This window comes from Tachysurus fulvidraco, chromosome 3, assembly GCF_022655615.1.
Source record: "Tachysurus fulvidraco isolate hzauxx_2018 chromosome 3, HZAU_PFXX_2.0, whole genome shotgun sequence".
NCBI classification, from domain to species: Eukaryota; Metazoa; Chordata; class Actinopteri; order Siluriformes; family Bagridae; genus Tachysurus; species Tachysurus fulvidraco.
In genome coordinates this window covers 1,654,386-1,662,548 of record NC_062520.1, presented here as the reverse complement: position 1 = coordinate 1,662,548, position 8,163 = coordinate 1,654,386, and positions in this window count along the sequence as shown.

The window sequence follows — 8,163 nt, the reverse complement described above, 5'->3', positions numbered from 1 at the left end:
CTTTTTAAACGTTTTTTCACTAGATAACGTTTTTATAGCAACTGATTTAATGTCTTACGTTTTAATGTTTTATTATGCAATAGTTTCCTAACATTCATCATAAAAATACTTCTACAATCCCGAAGATCAAATCAAAGCTGCACACTGCTTTTTATAGATCATATTTTTGAACTTCATTAATATTCATATCTCAGGAGACATAAACTGAGTGTCGTTTATTTTGAAATCAGCCACATACTGCAATGTGGCCTACAAATATGGCAGCACTGGATCACAGCTCCCAGTGGTCATGCTCCATGCCCCCTGTCTGATAGAACACACTTGATTCCTCTAAATCTGTACTGTGACACATCGTTGTCACCTTTCTGCTGAAGTGCAGAGCCTTTTGTTGTTGTTGTGACTCTTTTGTGGTTCTATTTTTTAGCCCCCTCCTGATATCATGAACCTAGCATATTTTTTGATTATTCTGCTCTTTTTAATGAACGCATTAATTTGCTCCTGTTCCTGACAGTGCACTCGGCCGTCGGGTGCAGTCAGTGAACTACAGCAGCAGTTCCCATAGTGGGGGTCGTGGAGTGGGGGGCTGGGGGTCACGAGATGATTTCTAGAAACTTTATATATTTTTTTATTTTTTTTATGAAGGTTTAAAAGGTTGTAATGATGAGAGAATAAATTTAGTATAATTAAAATAAACTGGAAATGAAACTTTGTTTGCTCCGATTAATTACGACAGTCAAGTGACGGCGTCAATCCCAAGTTTTGGATCACTTTCATAAGTATTTCCCTGAATGAGACGCTCCCGACCAATATGACTGGATAAGGTCACCATTCAATGTAACCATGGCAAATCATCTGGCGTCAGATATGTTAGATCGAACCCTGAGGACGGCATTTGACGGCAAGACGCTGGATGAGTTCTGGGTTTCTGTCATGCTGGAATATCCATAGTTGTCGAAAGCAGTGTTGGATGTACTGATGCAATTTGGCTCAACGTATTTATGCAAAAAGACATTCTCCTGATTCGTGCTGACTTACATTAAGAATAAACACAGGTCATGACTTAACATGGGAGATGATCTGCGGGGGGCGAACTCCAAAACTGAACCTAGAGTGGACCTGCTTTGCTCCACACACAGCGCCCATCCATCACATTAGGCATATTTTCTGAATACATTTATAATTACAATACAATTATACATTAAGTTATTATAATTGTTCCAAGGCGCCAGCCAACGCTGTACACGTGTTACAGGCAGCTTTTTCGTATTCTGTCTGTAAGCATTTCACAGTTATGGGATGTATTTGTTTTTGTCCATAATTGGTTAATAAAATAGCCTGGCTTAGAGATTGTGTTCCTTTTTGTTTTAGCTCAGTCAGTCTGTAACCAAATCGCAAATCCTTACAAGCTGTTGGAGGAAAACACAGAGAGAAAGGAGGGGGGGGGGTTGTCACGGGTCGTCAATAGTCTAATATTAGGGGTCGTGGTCTGAAAACCTTCGGAACTCCTGAACTAGAGTAACAGAAGCCACATATTTACATTTACATTTTAGGCATTTGGCAGACGTCTTTATCCACAGTGACTTACCGCTTCACTTGGTCACAGAAAAAGAGTAAAAATAAAGTCTGTTGTGCAGGTACATTACTATTAACACATAGACAACACAATACATGTGTAAGTCCAAATTTAATTACAAGTTGGTCTTTGGTCATCTGTTCTTGGTCTGATATCATTGATATCATGGAGCTTCATTCCACCACCGAGAAAACAGAACAGAGACGAGTCTTCATCCCTTTCTCATACCCTGAGAGACAGTCAGTCAGGTCCAGTCAGACAGTGCTAAAGGATCAGATGCCTCTTTTCCACTGGAAAGAACCGGGTGCTGGTTCAGAGCTAGTGCTGGTGCTGGTTCAAATTTGGTTCCACTGGTGAACCTTCTAAGAACCGGTTTGCCTTTCCACCGGCTAGAGAGCCATCACAGCGCCGAGTGTGACGTCACTGTATACGTGCCACGTGTCCCAGCGACGTTAGCGCAGCAGCGGCAAACACAAACACAACAACGATGGTGGATGTTGCTTTACTGTTAATGCTCATTGCTTTGCGAACCTACATTAACATCCAAACGCGGCGAATAAAATGTGTACGTGCAGCTCCGTGTAATCTGTATAAACGGAGGTTGTAATCGATAAAGTACATAACGTTATTTTATCGTTAACACAGAAAAAAAAGTTAGCCTTAGCATGTAGCTACCTACTATCATGTGTGCTGATAATATATCATATCGCGGTAAAGTAAAAGTGTATTAAACATTAGTATACTTAAGGTACATTATCAAAAGCGCTAACAGTAGCCCCGCCCCCAGCTCCTGACGCAAACGGTTCTTAAGTCTAGACCAGCAACGTTTTGGTGCTACTTAAGAACCACTTTTCATGGTTCAGAGCCGGTGCTTTGGCGGTCGAAACAGAAAGAACTGGTTCTAAATTAGGCTCTGGCTCCGAACCAGCACTCGAACTGCCTCGGTGGAAAAGGGGCATTAGATGGTAAGGAAGAAACCTTGAGAGGAACCAGACTCAAGGGGGACCTCATCCTCATATGGGTGACACTGGGGGTGTGATTATAAATATACAGTGTAACAAATGTTGTATAGATGCAAAAAATCACATGGAGTTCACATCTTTTTAGTATAGCAGAATCTAAGTGTAGCTGCTAGATCTCTGGATGCCTCAGGATTCGCTGGGATGGGGTTGTGGTTCTATGTAGCTCCCTGGTCCTGGAGGAACGTTGCCTCATGCAGAGGTGGCAAAAGTTCACACATCCTTTACTCAAGTAGAAGTACAGATACTCATTTTTTAAAAGACTCCAGTAAAAGTAGAAGTAGTGACTACACTCTTTTACTCAAGTTAAAGTAAAGAAGTATGGGCTCTGACATGTACTTAAGTAAAAAGTCGCCGTTACTACTACCTGTTTAGTGTCATGCTGGTAACTGGACGTCATGTTATATATATATATATCTGTGTGTATGTATATGGATATTTGTGTTCATCAGCCACAAGAGTGTTACGAAAGGCAGGCACTGATGTAGGTGATGTAGGGTGGAGTCAGTGTTCACATTCATCCCAAAGGTGTTCAGTAGGGATGAGATCAGAAAACAACCACATATAGCAGGAAAGGTCAGGTGACCCAATACTTTTGGAAATATAATGTATACCAAGTGTATCACCAAGGCCATATCCCAAACTGTAGGGAGATTCCAGCTCTGTCCTTGAAAACAACTCAAAATTATTGTGATGTTTTACAAATGACAAAATTAATGTTCATTAAATTAAGCACTTGGTGTTTTTTGGGTTGACACCAGGGGCAGTTCTAGGGTTTCATCTTTAGGGGTTTTAGCCCTCAGTGAGAATTTAAAACAAGAAGAATTCTATATTATATATTATATGACAACTCTGGTAATAAGAATAGTGACATTTCACTGCTTTTGGTTGCCGTCTTTGCGGCTTTCCGCCGATTAACGTTATAGATAAACGCCTCCAGCTCTGACTGCGCGTGCACGCTGCGCGTACCTGTGCGTCTCCGTTCTAATAAAGCAGACAGCTGAAGACGCACTTTTGAAACACTACAACACACGCGTGTAAAAGTATAGAATAAAAGCAAAGTAAAAAAAAATCGCTCTTGGATCAAACTGATAAATAATTTTCTTTCCCATCGACGACACGTCCTGCATTTGAACATAATTTTTATTGTTTATTTATGAAAGTAAAAATGATCCTTATAGTTTTAGGGTGGCTGAGATTACAGACAGGGGGCTGAAGCCACCCTAATAAAGGGCTAGAACCCCCCCTGGGTGACACAATTCACAACGCATTCGCCAGGAATCCTTTTTGACGCCGATTATTACAAACATCTCCCTCATATATGACCATGTGTGTTCAGGAATGTCCTCGTTGTTACTTATTTTAACATCGGTGACTCCCTCTGAATGAACATTAGCCATTCCTTTTGTAGGCGCTGCTCATTGTTAGCTCCGCTATCCTTAGTCTATGTCTGATAGCCAGTAAATAATACAGTACACCAATCACATGGGGAAAAAGCGCACAATGATAGGATGATAGGCTGGAAACAGCGTCCAATGAGAAGGAATAATACTAAAAGTAACGAGTCCGTTTTGAAAATGTAAGAAGTAAAAAGTACAGATATTTGTGTAAAAATGTAATGAGGAAAAGTCAAAAGTTGTCCGAAAAATAAATAGTGGAGTAAAGTACTGATACCAGAAAAATGTACTTAAGTACAGTAAGGAAGTATTTTTACTCCGTTATTTCCCACCTCTGGTCTCATGTCACTGTGTACTGTGTCACATATATAGTGTAAATGACAATAAAAGCTTCTTGACTACTTAACAAAATACTGTAACCAATAAAACCATTCAACATGTTTGTTTCAAATGAGTAAGATTTTATTTTGATTAAAAATAAAGTATTTGTTTAAAATGATCCACAGCTACACAAGGTGGGACATCTGCCAAAGTACATTTTCTACTTGAAGCAAGAGACTTGAAAGGTTGGTGTATTTCACGGGAGTCCATCCATCACTGCAGTGTGGCTTAACAATGCAGCCAAACATGAGGTCATGTGTAATGATAACTCACGTTTGTCAAAGAATTCAGCAGGTATTCTTACAATCAGAGCACCTTACAACACAGATTAGATTAGAATATATCATGTAAGCCTTCAAAATTTTCCAATTCTTGTCGTATTCTGTCTATCTCTCCTTCTTTCTCATTTATTTCTTCTCTCAATTCATTTATTGTTTCATCTTTTTCCTCAATTTCTTCTCTCAGCTCTTCTAGCTCTTGGTCCCTGTTATCCAGGTTTTGTCTCTTTCTATCAATCTTGTTATCTTTCTCTTCTAGTTCCTCCTTCAGTTCCTCTATCTCTTTATCCTTCACTTCTAGTTCCACCTTCAGTGCCCCTATCTCTTCATCCTTCTCTTCTTGTTCCACCTTCAGTGACGCTATCTCTTTATCCTTCTCTTCTTGTTCCACCTTCAGTGCCCCTATCTCTTCATCCTTCTCTTCTAATTCTTGTTTCATTCTCATAATCTTTCTGTCTTTATTTTTCAGCTTTAGTCTCTGACTCTCAATCTCCTCTTTGTATTGGTCGAGTTCTTCTCTGACTTTTTCTACAATGTTTTTCTCGTGTAGTTTTTCTCTCAAGATGTCCTTGATGTCCATTTTTCAAAAAGAATGCTCACTGAGTGAATGTCCTCCTGCGCTGTTCAGAAAAATCAGTCAGCAACAGAAATTTACAAGTTAAAAGAATGAAGGATTTTTTTGTTGTATGTAAGCACTCACCTGATTAAACACCACACAGTTTTTCAGTTAATTTTAATTTTACTGGCTGTGCAAACAGAATGTGTGTGTGGAACGTCTTATTTTGTTCCTCCGAATTCGTCGGCACAGTGTTGGTTAAAATCCTATGCAAAATAAAAATGCAAAACAAGTTACATTTTTAAATCTCTCTCATGCTTCTGGTGAAACTATCGACATCTGCATCAAGACTCTAAAAGACGTTCCTCAGAACTACACAGATTTCCACCTCATCTCAGTAAATAAATCTGCTCCTGGAAGAACTGGATTTTATTAGAGAACATTCCTAAACAAACATCATGACATATTTTTTAAAGGTAAAAGTTCTTAAAAGAAAAAAAAAGTTATTTAAAAGTAAAAATTGGTGTTCAAGTAAAACGGGATTGAGAGAATCAGCATTTTAAATGAATGTTTAAATGTTGTGTAGTTGATCTGTATAGATTCACCAGAGTGAAAAGTGAAACCAGAGAATAATGTTTATGCAAATCACAGGAGCTGAAGAATTTAAATATTCAACAGGTGTAATTCCAACCCTGTTTCCTAGAATCTGTCTTTACACAAAATTCAGTAACAATATAAACAATAAGCTGAATAATTGAGAGGAACCTTGATCTGCAGAACACACTTATTTATAATGTCCACATTTTAGCTCAGTTTCACCAAGGTATTGATGTCTTTTATTAAGTATTATGACTTTGGGTGACTATTTTCTTTTTGATACCTAAAGTCATCTGATTAAAAGAAAACTCCCCTGGAGTTTGTGTCTGTGATGGAGGTTCAATATGATGCATGCTGACCACATGATGGTGAGGTCACGTAGCAAGAGTGAGATTCTCCAACAGGTTTTAGGTTTTAAATCCATTTATAAACTTAGTTAACAAGAAACTAATGCTCCAGGACTGAGAAACTAAACCGTCTGGTTTCTAGTGGTAGGATTATCTTGTTACAGCAGATCTCTACACGTACTCAGTGTAGCTTTATAAAAAAAATGTGACAACTTTATAACAAAATTTAACAGAGAAACTAACAGAATAAATATTGAAGAAAAAAATCACTCACCAGGACTAAACACCTTCAATGATTAATTTGTTGTCTTCATTCAGTGATTCATTCAGAATCAGAAAGGTATTTATTGCCAAGTATGTTTTCACATACGAGGTATTTGTTCTAGTACAGGAGCTCCACAGTGTAAACAGAATGGCATCGATAGGACATGAACACATACAGGTATATCCTGTTATGGACCTCGCCCCCTATTTTCATGATTTTTGCCTACATGACCTACCCACCTAAAAAGTGGTACAGCTCCCACATACTTTGACACACAGAGGTGAGCCTGGTCTCATTGGAAAGAAGAGAGTCTCTAGTTTCAGATAGAGTGATTCTCAGCCTTACTGTCACAAAGTTACAGAGGCTAGAATGGAAGGTTTTGATTTCCGTCTGAGATTTTTACTGATAAACTGATTAATCTTATTGCTGTAAAACATGTTAGGAGCTAAACAACAACTGAGGGTCATAGTCACATGTCTTGGCTTTCACCAAAAAAATTTCAAGTCAAAAGACTCAAAAATGGATTTTGTATGAATAATTTTCTACGGACATGTCCGTCCGTTCATGTTTTTCTTGTTTACTTGTAACCTGACACCCTGAGGCATGAGATCATGAAATCACTACTGGAGGGAGCAATTGTCAGTCAAAAGGAGGGTGTCACACCTAGGATGGAGAGAGATCATTGGTTTCTCAGCCATCTAGCTCTGCACTACAGGCACCGGTTGGATCATTTGAGGGCTTGTTTGATTCGTTAGGCCCCGGAATACAAATCTGATGCAACAGTGTAGTTTTATAAGCCTCATGGGAGAAGTGAGAGCCGAAACAAAGGACGGAAGTGAACTGCTGTTTACAGTTTTTGGTCAGAAAAATTTAAACCGTGTATTTAGAGGATTTAATGCTTAAAAGCTACAACGAATTTGATGCAGCCTCATCCCCTAGTGGTTGTGTGCCGTCATGTGCCGTGGGCGTCACGGCGGTCCATAACAGGATAAAATAAAGACAGTTGTATGTACAGTGGAAAAATGTGCAAATTGAACTATAAATAAGTACATGTAAACAATGTGTAAGAATATCGTTTGTTCTGTGTATGTTAAGTGTTCATCAGATGGATTGCCTGAGGAAAGAATCTGTTCCTATGTCTGGTCGTTTTGGTGCTCAGGGCTATGTAGCATGGACCAGATGGCAACAGTTCGAAGAGTGAGTGTGCTGGATGTGAGGGGTCCAGCGTGATTTTCTTTGCACTTTTGCTCACTCTGGAGAAGTACAGATCTTGGAGAGTGGGGAGAGTTGTGCCAATGATTCGCTCAGCAGTCCGGACTACCCTCTGTAGTCTTCTGAGGTCAGACTGGGTGGCTGAGCTGAACCAAACAGTAATTGAAGAGAAGAGGATGGATTCAATGATGGCAGTGTAGAACTGTTTCAGCAGATCCTGTGGCAAGTTGAACTTCCTCAGCTGGCGAAGGAAGTACAACCTCTGCTGGGCCTTTTTCACAATGGAGTCAATGTGAAAGTTCCACTTTAGGTCCTGGGAGATTGTGGTTCCCAGGAATCTGAATGACTTCACTGCTGTAACCATGCTGTCCATGATGGTGAGTGGGGTAAGAGCAGGGTTGTTTGTCCAGGGTTGATCATCTCCACTGTCTTGAGCATGTTTAGCTCCAGGATGTTAAGAAAGCACCAGACAGCCAGCTGTTCAACCTCCAGTCTGTAAGCAGACTCGTCACCATCCTGGATGAAGCCGATCAGTGTG